The 19,104-nt window shown below is 28.3% G+C and overlaps 1 long non-coding RNA gene across 1 annotated transcript; it reads right to left on the bottom strand.

Moving 5' to 3' along the window:
* Positions 1–351: 351 nt before the first annotated feature.
* On the bottom strand, positions 352–13,840 carry LOC129963763 (uncharacterized). Its single transcript, XR_008784010.1, has 2 exons — positions 13,695–13,840; positions 352–3,392 (listed from the first exon to the last, which is right to left on the bottom strand). It is a non-coding gene; the product is annotated as an uncharacterized LOC129963763 (long non-coding RNA).
* Between the last annotated feature and the right edge of the window lie 5,264 nt (positions 13,841–19,104).

The following is a 19,104-nucleotide window of genomic DNA, read 5'->3' as shown; positions in this document are numbered from 1 at the left end:
TTGCATTTGTATAAAAAGTAGTTGCATGAAGAAAAAAAATTGTTTTTTTAAGAAAGATCTCTAAAGAAAACTAAAAATTTTAAAGTAAGAACTAAATAAAATAGTTTATTTCTTCATCTCAGAAATTATTACAGGTAAATACAATTACCCCAGTAATTATGAAATATTTTATCTATTAGATTATAAAAATGTTGCTTTTTGTACACCACTTGGCGGCTTCGTAAGCTTTGGCTTAGTTTTATAGATATTTCTGTTACGAATGCCTCTTTCTAGCCTTAATTTTATCAACTCAAAATAAAGAGCAGACAGTACAACTCTTCGGTAATGAAAGTAGAAAAACAAGATGAGTGGAACAGTTAAAATAGAAACTTTATTTAAGTGGATTTTAAATAAAGCATGAAATTTAGTACAATTTATAAATTTGATTGAAGGCATGAAGACACTTATAAATGGGGTCAATAAACTGACTGGAAGGAACATGTTAGGTGATGTTTTTGAAAATAGGGACATTTTGAAATGGAAGTGTTTGATCGAACATGGAATGCTTGTATCTGGAAAGAAAAACAAATGTTCTTGAAGAAAAATATTATGATTAATATCGCACAATGTATTAATAGTTATATATGAAGACTAAAGTTAGTTTAGTTTAGTTATATTAACGCCCCGTTTTAAAACAACCCTAGGGCTATTTTGGGACAGACCTCGTCATTTTGAACGGTGGTCAGATGACGAGGACGACACCTGAACTGGCACCCGCTCTCCACACCACACCAGGGGGAGGACCTTGGGCCCGGATGTTTAACGTGCACAAGACCCGCTTACACGATGGTTCGGTGGAATCGAGTCTCAAATCTGAAACCCTCCGGTTCCGAAGCCGAGACCTTACCACCAGGCCACCGCGGCCTGCATATGAAGACTAAAAGAAATTGAATTGTGTAATAAACAACATTCAAATTTAGTACAGTTCAGTTTTAGACAATAATTTCTATTTTTACTATTAATAAAGGAAAGTATACACGCGTCTGAATTTGTGTATACTATACTAGTACTATAATAGTATAGTATAGTACTAGTACACAACTAGTAAAATTTTACAAAAAAAATGCTCTGATGAAGTAGCCATTACGGCTGACTTGTCTGCAAAAAATTCATTTGGAATTTTGTATAAATTGTAATTCTGACGCATCGATTGTTTTCCATAGGTGGCTAATGCAAAATAAAATTTATTACAGAAGTCATTATATGTATTGTAAATTAAAATAATCTATGGTACTATTATAGGTTATCTAATCCATAAAACAACTTGAAAAGGGCCGCGAACATTCTCGATTGAAAACTGAAATCGTAGAAAAATCGGGAAAATCCAAACGTTTGGGGCTTTAAATCAAACAACGTTTGGGGCTTCTCGGTGTTATTGGTTTGGCTAGATCGATGCCGGATAATTAAAATTACGGTAATTAGACATCAACTGGAAAAATCAATAGCTCGCTGTATTCATTCAATTAAAAGTGCAGATACTTTAGTTGGAGCCGAAAGTGGGAGTGGGGATATTTTTGAAAATATGCTATGTTAAAAAGAAGTTATTGAATTTGACAAATAATTCAAAGAAATTATTGAAGACAAATTGAATTCTTTTCTTAAATATACATAATTGCTGGACATAAAAGAATGAAATGAATTAACTATGTAATAACACCCTAAAACACAATTGTAACATATTTTCTGAATTATATTAGAAAGTTATGGTGAGAAAATAAATAATGTAACATGCTTTAGCTCTCAGAAACAAATATATACGATGAACTCTTTTTAACTTTTTTGTATACGAAATATACATTGAAAAAGTATTGTAATTGTCAAAAAATTTAAACTCTAGATTTTAATAAATCTCCGCGAAAAATACATTTGAAGAATTATGGTGATCTGTCTGCGCACATGATAATTCAAAAATCTTTGAAATAAACTTATGAAATTTGATATGTGATCTGTACACCATTTGTAGATATCCGACAAATTTTGGATGACATTTATTCTGGAGAAGTCTGTCTGTCCAGCTGTCCAAGTACTAGCACAAGTACAAGTAATACACAATATCTGAGACCAAAATGCCACTTGTCAAAATCAATTAAATTATTCATTCAAAAGTGCAGTTCTCACGAAGTAAATCAAAACACAGGACCCAGACGGACTATTATTATTCTATATTTTCTTTTATTTATCTCCCCTTTTTTTTCTTCCTTCCATCTTGTGCTCATCCAACTGATTAGATAACTTAGTGTTATAGGCACCGAGGCACAGGATGGCGTTATGTTATGTCCAAGTACTAGTGAACAATATAACAACAAAACTAGAAAAGTAAAATTTGATGTATATTTTTAGCATCTCAAATGTGGTTTTTTATCAAATTTCGAACTAAATTTGTCAAACAATTGACTGTTTGTCGATATGTTCTTCTGTATACATGTAAACGCAATGACTTTTATATAAGAAATTTGTCTATTGGATCTCATGGCTATAATTTTAGCAGTATGTCCCATTCTGATTCCAGTCTATCAGAAAAAAAGTCCTCCAAATACACTAATTTTCTGATACTTGTGTATTAATTGTTTGTCTTGTGTATTTATTGCAAGTAATTAATCCCCCCATAATCGCCAAGAATCTCAGACTAGATTCAGTAAAAAACTCTACATTCTCGCCAAAGAATGATCTTTCGTTTTTTGGCATGAATGTATATTGTATATCAGTATCATACTGTACTCTAAAACACACAGATCTCATGTGTGAAAATAAACGTCGGAGCACTGGTGACACTCATGGATTTGCCCATGATCCACAATTTTATGCGCATGGTGATAATAAAGAATATGCGAGAAAAGCTTGGAGCACTTCTACTGGTTTAGTCTCAAATTTAGATGGTTTCTAACATTAAAAAAAGATGAGAAGTTATATATTATTAAATTACAGATATGTAAAAACTGATTTCTTTATTGCTAAAAAGGGGCGAGCACTTATATATTATTAAATTACAAATATATGAAATTATTTCAGCAAAATTGTTAGTACTTCTCATTAGTTTATGCATAAGCATACATTCATTCGAACATAAAACAAGTGATATTCATATATAATTTTTTTTGTAATCAAATATAAGCATACAACCAGAATTTTATCTTTGAATTTGTAATAGCTGTTGATGTCGTGTTACCACGGAAAGGGAGTGCAGTAGCTTCTGAGGGTAAGGACACCTGAGCACCTGAGGGCAGAGATCTGACTTCTAGCTCATTAAACTCACGCACATTCGCTTGCACCAAGCAACCATGCCCGAACCGGGACTCGAACCAGGGACGGCCTGATCATGAGGAAGATGCACTACCCCTATGCCAGGACGCCGGCTGTAATAGTTTTTTTTTTAAATAAAAATTTGAGATAACATATATTATGAAATATATGAATATACTGTAAGATAAAGTACAGTGTCTAAGATAATGGTGAACATTTATACACAGTAACAAATTTCCCACAACAACAACAAAAAAAATGTAATGTATGGTTGCTATTTATGAAAACATTTTCCTGATGCACTTCGAATAGCCCCATTTTCCAGCTACAAAAAATTTTAGTAAGGCACCTTATCCTTGAGAAAGCTTCGTCATTTTTGAACAGTTTTTATCTTTGAACTTTTTTCTTATATTCTTCACATCAGGGTACTTACCACAAACTAGAAAAATAAAATGAGGTTAAGAGTATCTTTTTACAGTTCGGGAAAAAAAAAAGAACCTTTAATCTCCTTCCTGCATTTTTTGGCTTGAATTGTGATGAAAGGTCAGATTTCACTTGCTTTTATATATATATAAAAGAAAAACATATTGTGAAAAAAAAGAAAACAAAACAGTAACCACAATAACAAAACAAAACAATGTACAACAACAATAACAAAACAATGTCTCAGATAGCGATCGGATTGATTTTTTTAGTGCAATATTTGAAGCAATCGACTCTGTATACGAGATATTTCCACACGTGCAGAAAAAAAAGAGGATTGATTCTTGATCTGATAAATATTTGCCAAACAGATGGGTGTGTAATTACAAAATAAAGTGAAATATGATATCACATTTCCTATTTTTTTTCTACACAATTTAAGAGCATTAATTAAATTTAGTTAAGTTATATTAATGTCCGATTTTGACAGAGTCTGAATTATGAGAATGGATATATATATATATATATATATATATATATATATATATATATATATATATATATATATATATATATATATATATATATATATATATATATATCATCCGTTTCAACATCTCTAGATAGTCAATCAATCATTTTCTTTTGAAAACAAAAGGAGATCAAATTTCAAATTCTAAGTGTAATCATTCTTAGTCAAATATACCCAAAATTGATTCTGGCATTTGAAATATCAAGCAACAGTATTTATTGATCTTATATTTTACGATTGCGTTACCAAATATTGAACTAATTCAAAACTATTACTGCAAAAAATATTTTACATCAGGACGGCAACTTTTAAAATAATTTCATCCTAACGGTATAGCACAATTGCTTCTGAAAATTTAAGTATGGATCTTTAAAAACAATTTTAAATAATAAATATTTCTAAATAAAATGGAAGAGTAACACAAGATCTCTTTCATAAAAATAAAATGTTAAGATTTTTTTTATTTGGAATACGATTTAAATAAGTATAGAGATATTGCCACACTATATTAAATTAAAATAGATGAAAAATCTGATTTTGTTTTATTAATGGTAAAATTTTCAAGATTTCAATGAGGCATAACTTGTATTTCGTACATACAGAATAAACAAAAAAGCGGAACGAAATCTGAAATAAAACAGATAATAATGTCTCAATAAGTCAAAAAGGAACGAAATAGAAGTGACCCAAAATCTGACACGGATTTATAAAATTGATGTAAAACAAAATATCAGATTTTCTCTGTCTATTTGCTATATTTACAAATTATCGTTTTCGAAGATATGAAAATAGATAGCTGTTTCATTGACGAATTTTATCTAAAATTTGCTACTTGCTTCAGAAATTTTTTGAACAACAATGTTTGTGCACGTTTCCTTAACTTGACAGATTTTTAAAAACCTAAAAAAGGTAATTCTGAATTAAAGTAGCTTAAAAAGAAGTAGAGTTCTGGCTAAAAAAAATTATATGGAGTAGATATGCTATATGTCAGCAATTTTAATGCAAAGACAGCATGTCAATTTTCATAACTCATTGCATATTCACATAGTAAATTATGTAAGTAAAAATGTTTTTCCGATTCGTAAGTCTAAAAATTAGAAATTTATCAAAATATCGAAATTGTATTTCTTTATTTACAATATTTTCATTCTACTGATTTTGTATACGAGAAAAAATTAAACTTTTAGTGCTTCTTTTCAGTTTCCAACTTCCGCGGCTTCATACCGTTTCAGAGTCACTAAGCTATTGATTGATATAATGGCTCGTCCTCTTACGAGAAAGTGAAGGAAAGAATGCGGAAGAAAGCCATTAAAGTGGCATTTAATTCACTTACGTGACAAATGAGCTATAAAAGCTCCACTTCGTGGCCTTCGGAATGGATGGACTTTAAAAGTATTTTCTCGAACACAGTTTTTTAAAAAAAGAAGACAGGCATTTAAAACTCTAATTACGAGAGAAAATGTTTTAATCTTTTTTGAAAGAATTTAATGTAGGAAAGAAGTATTAATTTTAATTAGTTTAATTACCGAGAATTAAATTTTTCTTGTAATTTTCATGGATGTTATTTTTTCAGAATGATATGGATGGACTTAGTTTAATTTATATTCAAGGTAAAGTCCTAACAATGAGTTTAACATTAATTTTTTCGATAAAAAGATTACATTTACTTGTTTGTGTTGGAAAATACGTATATACTCGTACAAACAAAAGTATATTGTGTTGTAAAATACGTATATACTCGTACAAACAAAAGTATATTGTGTTGTAAAATACGTATATATTCGTATACTATACACTCGTATAAACCTCTGAATTTTAATATCTGTAGTTCACAGCTCCTGCCTTCTACCTGAAAGTATAAAAATAATTTATGTTAGTTATGTAATTTTCAAAAACTTTAATTCTTTTTCAACATTTATGAAAGTTTATATGTAAATTACTAATAAAGAGAATGTGTCTATGTCTAGGACTGTATGAGTTGCCATTTCATAAGACAACCAGTCTCATTAGAAGTACCAAATTTGTCACATATATATTTTGAAAGATGTGCACTTCTTTGAGATTTTCTAAAAATTTTAATTAATTAAAATTTTAAGAAATGTTCATGCTTGCCTTTTCTGTGATAACATCCAAAAATGTTATTGTAAAAAAAACTGAATTTTACACCATTTTAAAATTTAAAAAAATAATCGAAAATATTAAAAAAGAATAATTTAATTGATAGCATTAATTTTTTAAAAGATACCAATTTAATTCTAATGTAGGATTTTTTTTGATATTTTGACAGTGTTTTAACAATATTTTAAATTGATTAAACTGATTTTTGTGCCCTTTTGAATTTAAAAAATAATAATAATATTCAAAAAGATAATTTAATTGATATCATTTAAATTATCTTTTAAAAGATGCCAATTTAATTGTTATGCAAGTTTAAAAAAAAAAAAAATTTTTTTAAGTTTGGCAATTTTTTAACACCATTTTGTGCATGATTTTTAACAGTAGATTCATGTGTTGGTAGTACATTCAACAGTAGATTTCCATTGTTAAACTACAATTAAAACCATTTTGTTCCCTTAAATTTTTAATAATACGATTTTCTTCCAGTGTTAAAAATTGAGAAATAAAGATTTAATACTTGTGTCGTAGTATTGCGAAAATTGAAAGAAAGGTGCACTGAATTATTACGTTTCTAATTGCACTATGATGACATGAGACTTGATTCTGTTAAGATGGCTCATATAATGTAAAAAGTTAACACTCTTTCAATGTACTTTATGCATTTTTAATGTTTCACAACTTAATATATAATGTAAAATATAATGTTTTTTTCCCTATTCTTTTCTGTACTATTATGCTTTTTCTCTAGAGGATTCTTTATTGTTTGCAATGGGCCAATGTCAGCAAATGTAATTTGTTCCTTCGTGCTAGGAGGGGTTGCTCTTCGGCGGCCCCATCAAGTTTCCCTCATGGCTTCTGGCTAGGTCGGGGTATCGCATAATATAACGAACAAAATAATATAAGACGTCAACGAAAAATAACGCAAAAAAGATATGCAGATATTCCTTAATTTTTAATTTAATGAAATAAAAAAGTTGCTTCGAAGTGAACATGCCACCCTCCAAACTACATTTCTGAGAATTTTAGAAGTCTCAGGTCAAACGGCCTATCCTGTAATGCAACAACCCAAATGTAATTACTCTCATATAATATTAATAAAGATTAATGTCAATTAACAGTTTAAAAGTTTATCTAAGAAAGTTAAAATAATTCCATGCATTGTGACTAAATTAAATAATTTATATAAGAATCTTCTGTTGGGAGATTTTTGCAAGATTCTTTACAGTTAAGTTGAAAGCTTCCATTACAACGCCATATATCTTTTGTCAATAGACAAAATTTTTTACAAAAATTTAAAAATATATAATTAATAAACCATTATATACTATTGGTAAATATATACTATATGATATTATATAGAGATTTGATAGTAGTGAAATGCGTAACCTAGAGAAGCGAAATGTTCATGCCACCATTATACAATTTATGCATTACGTATCATTTTGAACTTTCAATTATCTAATCCATTCCAGTGCGAAACCGCTTTATGATGTATTGTCTTTTCGAAAAAGATGTAGTTTCGCAAATTGAAAAGGAATGTCAAATAGAATTTAGTTCCGTAGCCGAATGATTTATCGCCGTTTTGAAGGGTGTAGGCTCCGACCTGGTTCTCCACCCTACGGACGACCTTTAAAAACTCAAAATTCCAAGGCCATTGAAAATTACAAAACACACTGTCCAAGAATCTGAATGAATACGATCATGACAGATCTCGTTTATATACTTAGCGTTTCTTTTACCTTGAAATCTCTCATAAGCATCCTAAAGAGACATGAAATGATTGCGCAATTGTGGAAATAAATAGAAAATTTATTCATCAATTATTATTTTTCAAATGTTCTATGATGGAAAATACATTTAATAATCAGTTATCAATGGAGTAATTAAACTTCAAAGTTTATATTTAAAACTTAAGCATCCCTTTTGAATGATGGATTTTTGGGTTATTACTTTTAACTTTAAATAAAGTTAAAAATCTGAGAGGATAGAAGAAGGAATAAAGAATACTTATTTACACCCGGAAAAAATATTTTGACTACAAATATTTATTTTCGAAACATTTCACAGCCAATTTTTCTCAAGAAAGTATTTATTAATCTTCGAATATTTCCCTTGTAACATAGGAGAAATCAACAATATTTAATAAAGAAATAGTTAAAAATTTATATGATATTTATATAATATTAAAACAATACTTAAAATAGAATTTATACAATTTTTAAATTGAATTTTTAATTTTTGAAATATAATATTTCAAATACAATTTATATAATTTTTAAATTTAATTTTTAATTTTTAAAATTAAAGAGTTCATTTTAAGAATTAAAATGAGCAATTTGTATCTCATTCAAATACCATAAATTCTTCTAGGCACTATTAAGCGGCGAATCGTTGGTAAGCTGACTGATTTAAGAAACAAATATATAACTGGACATAATTATACAATCGGAAGACAACCCAAAAATTATTGTCTTCTGTAGAAAGAGCAGAAACCGGTTTTATTTTATTTTAGCAGTCTGTATTTGACAAACCAAATGTCTTAGATTAATTGAGAGAGTCTCGAATTTTTATTTTTGTGTCGAATACAAAAAGTGTTCCAAATTATATTTTTTATCTCATATATAATATAAAATTTATTCATTCTACTACTTAATTTTTAAAAATAATGGATGGAAACGATCGATTTTTAATTTCTAACATTTTAGGTCCAGAAGTGAAGGATTACATGGCAGTCCTGATTTTGACATTATCGATACTGAAAAAAACATTCGATTGGAATTTAATTGAATTGCCTTAATATTGCGATATTTCTTACATATCAATCAATAATTTATAGTCAAAAAATTAGAATATTTAATTTTTCTGAAAGATTTTGAAGTCTTCTTTTCTACTTAATAATTCACATTAACCATCCGAGGATAGTTGATCAAAAGAATAACATAATATATTGTTTATGTTTTTTTATATTCCTAATTTTTTGTAATCATAAAATATTTAAATGCTTAAACAGCTTTATATATTATTCATATATTTTATTTATTTATAGTTATATTTTTTGATTTTTTTTTTGAAATATTCTATTTACACCCACAGAGAGTGTCGCGAATTACCTGATTTAGTTCCAGAATGTTCTGGATTGAAGTTAAAAAACTTTGGTTTTACATAAGATTAATCTGTGGAAATTAATCCAGAATCCAAAGGGAGTTAATTTCCAAACTACTGTGTATGATTTCATTTTCGTAACTGATTCACGCTATTAGCCAAAAGATTTCGACAGATTTTTCTTAAGAAAACGATGCTATTTATTGTAAACATTGTTGCCATTGATTAAATAAATGCATATCCACATTACAATCACAATTTGCTGAAATTTTTCATACTATTCAATGTGTTTCGATCTGTTAAGCTTTTACTAATATATTTTTTGTAAGGCCATACGTGCTGCCATCTCCTAGAGACATAAGAAACTAAAGTGACTTATTAGCAATGCAAAAAATATATTTTCGAATAATTTGTTTATTAAAGTTTTATACTTGATAATAAATTAATGTATAAAATTACAAAAGTAAATAAGTTTTATAATGTATGCCTAACATTCAGAATTCTTATGAGATAGTATGAGGGATAATTTTTGTTTTTATGATTTTGTGAAACTTTTATCAATCAGTATTTTCAATTATAGGAATATTTGAAAATCAATAATATATATATATATATATATATATATATATATATATATATATATATATATATATATATATATATATATATATATATATATATATATATATATATATATATATATATATATATATACATATATATATATATATATATATATATATATATATTGATTTTCACTTTATTTATTATATCTTTTGTGAAATACATCATGTTGTTACGTTATTTTTTTCTCTTTTGCTTGTATACTATTTTATTTCTCTCTTCTCTCTCTCTCTCTAAATATATATAGAGAGAAAAGAAATATTTTACTAAATACATCTGACTGTAAAATAGATTATTTGTTGGATATCGACATTTTATAATTAAATGTATTTTATTAATTAAATTCGAATGCATTTTAATCGTTAATTATATAGACGAATAATAGAAAATTTTCAATTTAGTGTCTACAATTTTTCAGCTGATTTTTTTGATTATGTTTGATTATGTTGATTTAAAATGTGAAAATAATTTTCTTTATTTGTTCTACTTCTTAGAATTCAATACAGCTAAATTATAAAATATTTGAAACTTCAAATGACACTTTATTCCTTAAGCAGATTAATTACTAGCGGTATCAAAGCAAAGAAGAAATGATGATCTAGTACTCACATAGTACTCACATCTGATACCCACATAACGGCCGATTACAACTGGAAATTTGTTGGATTCAAGAAAGTTAAACAAAGGAAATTTTTGGAGTGGATTAAAGTACTTTCTGTTTTGTTTTCATTTAATTCTTTTAATTTCTAATTTATAATCAAGCTACTGAAGATTTACAGAAGTATTGTGTGTGTTTATTTCAATTAGTTAAATGGTTTCACAAAATTTATTTAGAAAATTTTTTCCTCCTCCCTCCTCCTTTTTCTTTCAAAAGGATAACATCAATAAAATTTTCGTAATTTCGTTTATTAGAAATTTTGTTTATTTAGAAATTTTTTTTCTCCTCCCTCCCTTTTTTTCTTTCAAAAGGATAACATTAATAAAATTTTCGTAATTTCGTTTATTTAGAAAATTTTTTTTCTCCTCCTTCCATCTTTTTCTTTCAAAAGGATAACATTAATAAAATTTTCGTAATTTCGTTTATTTAGAAAATTTTTTCCTCCTCCCTCCCCCTTTTTCTTTCAAAAGGATAACATCAATAAAATTTTCGTAATTTCGTTTATTAGAAATTTTGTTTATTTAGAAAAATTTTTTCTCCTCCCTCCCCCTTTTTCTTTCAAAAGGATAACATTAATAAAATTTTCGTAATTTCGTTTATTTAGAAAAAATTTTTCTCCTCCCTCCCCTTTTTTCTTTCAAAAGGATAACATTAATAAAATTTTCGTAATTTCGTTTATTTAGAAAAAATTTTTCTCCTCCCTCCCCCTTTTTCTTTCAAAAGGATAACATTAATAAAATTATCGTAATTTCGTTTATTTAGAAATTTTTTTTCTCCTCCCACCCCCTTTTTCTTTCAAAAGGATAACATTAATAAAATTTTCGTAATATCTTACAAACAAGAGATTGTGAAACGAAGTTAATTATTTGTAGCACATAAAATCAGCTATAAAATCCCTAGCATAAAATTTATGTTTACCTTAATAATTATATAACATATTCAAATGCAGATTCATAACTTATTTGTTATCTATATCCAATTTCATAAAAGGAACTTTATTTAAAAATGCTTATATTCCTTAATATTATTTTGCTAATCGTTTTTAAATACTATCAAAATTTTTACGCCATTGTCTTCAATTTTAAAACAATTTTTTAAAATTCTCTTTAGTTTGACCTGAACAGGTAAAACTGCGAATAATTTTAGCTAAAAATCTCTCATTTCATGGATTCCATTTGATGCAATTCATTTTGATCATTTTAAAAACTATAAAAAATAATCACTATATGATAATAATTCTAGGTAATATGATGAATAGTTTTCCAAGATTTATATTTGTCGAAACTGAAAGATATCTTGAAAAACACCTGCTTAGGAAGTGGCTCAGGCCATTTATTAGTAAATAAAGAAGAAATTGAGCCAACAGACACACACGCACGCACGCAAACAGTATTTGTATAACTGAAATAAATGAATGAATTATTTTAACGAATATACAAATAAACAGACTTTGTTGACAAATAAGTAATGGGAATCGTGCCGCGAAAACATCACAGTTCTATTTATGACAACAAAATATATACAAGTAAATTTAATTTGCGCAATCTTATTTTTAGATCATAGAGATAACAGAAAAATGGTATGCAGTTTGTTTTCAGCTCTTCAATAAATTTTGCAACAGTATCTATTTAATCTATACTCTAGCAGATAAACATTCCGTAATCTCTTTAAGAAACGAACGTTCTACAATGTTCCGCCTTATTTTGAAACACGCGGTGAAAAATCTGAGGATTTACAACAGTCAGAAGGGAAATTGAAATTCTACAGCATAAAATTCTCTCATCGCATGCGTTGTAATAATACCTGAGAAATAATGCCCAAAAACACTTGAAATTTAATAGAATCGCAGATTACATTCAATATTATCTATGAATTTTTTCAAAAAAAATTAAGGATCATTCGAACCCAATCATCAGGGGTCGAACAATCTTCGCTTTTATTGAAGGCAATCAAGCATATCCATTGTGTCTATCTAATGGCCTTCCTCCTTAAACGACCTGAATATGAGACAACTTGACTATAAATATATTGGTTGATATCTTTTACCCTGACTTTAAAATTAGTGAAAGCTTTTTCCTTTTAATAAGTAAGTTAATTTCAAGTTGCGTAAGCGACCAAAGGTGAAATAATCGTAAATTAACTTTCTCAGGTTGTCCAATTCAGGCTGTGGTTAACTGTTTTGCCATTGTCACAAATGAGTCAAGTTAAGGCAGCTTGATGATACATCGTTAGATTTTATTATATATCGGCTCATACTTTAAGTTTCCCGCATTCAGAAAATGTCTAATGAACTAACCTTAATTAAACCTATTTAAAGAATCAAAAATGCATTTCTTTCATACCAAAGAAGCTGCTCTCTGATGTTTTTAATGTAATATTTAATTTTATTTTAATACTACTATTGATACAATATGTGATATTAGAATGGATAAAAAATTTAATCCCTTAGTTGGCACGGTTGTTCAGATCATCCTTTTTTTCATTGTCACAGATAGGAGATCCACTTGGATACGGATATTATAAAAATGCCATCGAAATACCACGGATGTCAGGTAAAAGTTAAAATAAATTTATGAATATAAATGCCCAAGAATTAATTAATTAACCAATTGCTTAGTTAAAACATTTCAAAGAACACGTAGGCATGCTATATATCTTATTTACTTAATGCGTGCGCACGGAAAACATTTTACTACAATCTTTCATCTTTTATCAATAAAAGGATTAATTTTAATTCTTGATTTGCATTGCATTTTTAACTTTACGCTGCTGCGGGAAAATCTAAAGCTTATGATGATACTTGAACATTTATTAAAAATCCTTTTCGATATAACTATTTGTACAGCGATTAAATTGAATTCACATATTTTAGAATAATTTTTGTAGACATTCTAAAATCAATTTTTATATACAGTGCCTTACATAACTATCAACGACCCGCAAAACCGTCATACATACCCATGGAAATCTGTAATTGTCAAGAGATTATTAATAATATTCATTCTTTTAGTTGTGTCATGCTTTTAAAATATCATCCAAGCAGGTTTTTCCAGTGATCTTGAAACGTTCGTCGTCCATAACAACCGTTTCTAATCTGAACAAGACAAATCCTTTGTAAGCTTTGTTCAAGCCTTATCTGTCAAATATTACCAGTTATTGTTATCATGAAAACTGCAGCCCAAACATCGATAACTCATAAAAGATAAATATGAACCGGAACTGTTACATAATCACAACCTTCGACAATAGCAGAACAGGCCGAAAAAGTCCTAGAATTCTAAGAAAACATTTGTAGCATTTTGATATTGGAAAAAAAGAAGTTGACATATCCATTCTTTAAGAAAGGTAGCATTCCAAGGAGATTTAACTAAATCATTGTCAAAAAAAAAAAAAAAAAAAAAAAAAAAAAAAACAAGCTACCAACACTTTGACTTAGAATAATTTTTATAACGATATTAAATTTGATGTATTCGATGTTAAGTATATATAATTTTATATGCTTCTGTGTAATGTGAATTTTTCATTACTGCATTAATAATTTATTACTACAAAATTATATAATGGTTGAAAAAATATAAATAGAAATCAACATACTGTGCTCATTCGTCTATTAAACATTTTTTCTTATCTGGCATTTACTGTAGAGACAAGTTCTTCTTTAGACATTTTTGTCCAGTGTTTGGCTATGTGAGAAAGTTCTCCATGTTCAGAATGTTCATTCGACTACGAACTCGATGTCGAAAACGTATTGATTTATCAAATTAGTTGTAATAATCCGTTTGATTTAAGAATTTTACAGGAGTATGGAGAAAGATTTTTTTTCCTATCTGTCTTAATAGAACAATGGCATATGCTTTTAAATTTTGCATTTGCAGAAAGAGAAGAAAATATGATAATTCGTTATCATTATTTTGAGGAATTTTTAGGATTTAGTAAATTTGATGAATATTACCCAATTTTAGTAAATATACACCATTTAGTGTTTCCCAAATTCCAATAAAAATCATATTTAAAACTGCGATCATATTTGTTTAAGTTTTATATAAAGAATATAGTTCAAAAACTATAAAAAAGTACATGAAATGTGACTTATAACTGTAAAAATAAAATTATTTTCGACCAAATCGTTCCTGGCTATTCAGATATGTTAAATTATTGCTGCAACTACAATCCAAAACCTAAATGCGCCAAACGAATGAGATTTTATGTGTGGTTTTTGCATCAAAAGTATCGATTTGTTGTAAGACTATCAAATCCGTTGAAGGCCATATCATCTATCATCCAATTCGGATGTTCGCATGTTTTCAAAACTGCACCTAGATGAATGAAATTTGGTATGTAGTCTGTAGATTACTGATGTCAGTCTAAATTTAGACTATACCTCGGCCAATGGGAATATGTACTATCTCAAAATGCGTATTCATTTCTCTTTCTTGCACAAGAATATAAAAACATTGCCTTTTAACTTAACGAGTTCTTATTTTATCTTTTAAACCATTATAATTAAAATTCGGTCAATTTATTATTAAAGGAATCAACCAAACTATTATTTATTAGATAGAATATATATGTTTGCGTGAAAGACCGATATTAGAGTATGTTAGGATTCCCCAGCGAATATCGACACATACAAATTAGGTCAATGAAAGACTGAATGTTTGGTTATATGCTTATGCATTCAAACCATTGCTGGTGTATGTCGATAAGCACTCGTGAGAGGCGAATCGTTAGAAGAACTTCATTTAGTTATATTAACATCCCATTTTAAAGAAATACAAACGATAGTTTTGGACTGACTTCGAAATTTTTAATAGCTATCCGACGGTAAACATGACACTTGACCTGGCACCCCGTCTTCAACCTTCAGCACCGAGCCAGTAGGAAAACATTCCTTCTGATGAATTTAGAATGCATCAGATTCCTTTACACGACTCCTTTTCGGTGAAGTAAGGTCTCGAACCTGGAGATCTCAAAGTCAAGAACTTTGCACAAGTCTTCACAGCCTTCGAGATGCCGGAAAATTAAGACCAGAAAATAGTTTCCCGTTTCACTTTGTTCCAATAAATAAGATTGTATAACATTAATCACTTAATTTTTGTGTCAGTTTATCATTAATGTTATTTTATTTTCCTATTTAGGATATACTATTCATTTTAAATTCAGCACTTTACTTAAATTTTTTATTTATTTAAACTTCTTCCTATTTTAAAACATGTGATAGTGTCTTGTAATAATAAAGTACGTGTTAAAATGTTATCATTTTTCTTCTTTAACATAACAAAAATATTTTTATTGAACATTTAGATGTCGATGTTTGTTGATGTAAAAGAAAGACAATGGTATTAAGCTAATATTTCAGGCACACATCAAGCGACTATGGGAATGTTGACATATACACTAAATAATATACACATACAAAAATATTGACATATACACATACTAAAATATTGACATATACACATACAAAAATACTGACAGTTTTATTGACATATACACAAACAAAAATACTGACAGTTATATTGACATATACACATACAAAAATACTGACAGTTATATTGACATATACACTAAAATATTGATCAATAGTAATCATAATTATGTACTTAGTATATCAGTAGCATATATTAGAAACATACTCAATATAGAAATTCGAAACATTTATAATACAGAATTCACGCTTTACTTTGAACCTAGACATTAAGCATAGGCTCATACCTATCGCACTAAATACTTTTATTGGTGGCATGAAATGAATTAATTTCTTGAAAGCATTTGGAATCCTGTTGTCGTTGTTTCTTAAGGCCCTTGCCACGGACAAGCCCGTTGTTACGAAGACAACGATTTTAAGCCGGTGGGGGAGCGTCTTTTGTTTTTATAATAGCGCCAACTAGGGCCAAGAGTACGACTTGGCTACTCACGCATCACTCATTCGCTTGCACAACCCCTTTTTACAGGAGGGCACGGTCACACCTCTCACAGATTGAACAACGGAAGAACAATCATGCCCAAACTGAGACTCGAACCCGGGACGCCCAGATCACGGGGAAGACGCGCTACCCCTATGCCAGGACGCCGGCATTTTGAATCCTGATAGAAGGGTATAGGAGAAACAAGAACGTGCTGAGTTGGCAAAAAGGCGCATACAGCGAATAATAATGAAAGATTTTTTTTAAATTTTAAAATAAAAGACATTTGAGGGAAGACTGACTTGATTTGACTCATTATTGAGAAGACTTAAGGCAACTTAGGCGTTTATTTATCTTTATTACTTAAATGCTAGTTCAATATTATACTGAATGACCATGCCTAAGATTGAAAAAAAGTAGTTTTTGTTTTCCTTTTTTACTATTTTTTCCCATGAAAGGCTGGGTAAATGCATTAAATATTGTTGAACAAATTATTGATATATATTTAATGACAATTATCAACATAAATAAGTAATTAAGAGTTTCAGTAAAATGACCATTTTTATCAATTTATTACAACACCCTTTCATTTATGGTTATTAAGCTAATAAGAATAACTAATTATCTGGAATAACGATTAATATGCAGGCCTCCGTTTTCTAATGTTCTGGTCTAAAAGTAGACTTTCTCACCAGATCTATTCGTCCTGACCTCAAATATTTTTTTTTAACTTGTTCGCTCCCATTTCCTCGTGCGTTCATTATTTTAACTACTCTGTCTGCACAGTGTATATTAATTTCCATATTTAGGCAAGTTTTTGCAGCAAAGGTTGAATACTAATCGAATCTTTTTATTAATGATAAATAAATGTAAATTTGATATTATTAATTTAATTTTATTTTAAGATTTTTCTTCGTTAAACAGTTTGGAAAAAATTTCTTGGATTGTTTTATTTTTATTATTTTTTAATTTATTTTTACAATTATTAAATAATTTTAAAGATGATTACAAAATTTCCAAAAAAAAAATTGCCAATAACTTATTTTACTTTCATTTTAAATGACTTTTTGTAAATAGTGACCATGGTTTCAAGCTACGATTGTCCTCTAGTAGGTTCAAAAAGCGATTTTAAATTTATAAAATCAGAAATTGTTAAATAATCTTTAATATAGTTATAATGTTGTAAATAATGTTATAATATATAGTTATAATGTTTATAGGCTGTACAATATTTATAAATTCCGTGCTTCGATGAAAAATAAATTACAGGGACGATTAGACTTTGAGTTAAAGTCGACACTCAGATAATAGGATCAATTGTTCCCAAAGATCCGTGTTACAAAATATTTCAAAAAAAGCAATACAAATGTACTCGACTAATAATAACAATGAATATACAGGCCAGACCGTTCGATCTACAGCTACCAAATTGGAACTCACACACACACACACACACACACACACACACACACACACACACACACACACACACACACACACACACACACACACACACACACACACACACACATATATATATGTATGTATACTGTGGAGGGTGGAAATCTGCATTTCGGATCGATTATGATGAAATTTTATTTAAATAAAAATAAATTTGTTCTTTAACTTTCTTTCCCGCTATAACTTCTGAAAATATAACTACACAAAAATGAATTTTACACCGTTTCAAAATTTAAAAAATTGTCTTTTTAGCGATATCAATTTAATAATAATGCAAATTTTTCTTAAATTTTAGTGGTTTTTAAAAAATATTTTTTTCTCCTCATTTTTATTTATATATTGCATGGTTGTTCTGAATTTCAAGCATTTTTCGCAGTTTCATGAAATATTTAATCACGTTTTTTTCTTCCATTGTTGAAAGAAGAAGTATTCTGTTCAATGTCTGCTGGTTTATACGAAGAATAAAAAACTAAAGTACAGTTCCTCGAAAATTAATAGATAGATGAATCGGACATTTGCGTTTTTAATAACGCTAAAGTATCATGAGATTGGTCTTCAATCGAAAGGTTCATGTGTACAATAAATAGAACATAAATAAGACAATTAAAATAACACCGCTTTAATGTAACCCAATTTGGTGAAAAAAAAGCAATATGAGGAATTCTCAAAAACTGTATATTTTAACATTTTATCTGCGGCATTTATTTGAATAAGTTAATAATTTCCTCTTACTTTTTACTATAAAAATTTTCTGTTAATTACATAATTAAAAAAACTTCAATTATAAAATTAATGCATTATAATTTTCAATGTTTTATAATTAATAATTAAAACTTCATTCTTGAGATTCTAAAGTATTAGTTCTTAAAATCCGTATATTTTTAACTGTTAATTATTTAAATCATAAGAATTAAGAAGAAATGTCAAGATCTTATGCCTCTGACATAAAGAACAATGAATTCCTTGAGAGAGAAAAAAAAGAGAGTTATTAATTTCTTTTT

Source organism: Argiope bruennichi, chromosome 3, assembly GCF_947563725.1.
Source record: "Argiope bruennichi chromosome 3, qqArgBrue1.1, whole genome shotgun sequence".
Lineage (NCBI taxonomy): Eukaryota > Metazoa > Arthropoda > Arachnida > Araneae > Araneidae > Argiope > Argiope bruennichi.
Note: the sequence above shows the minus strand (reverse complement) of the source record. Positions and strands in the feature narration are given on the sequence as shown.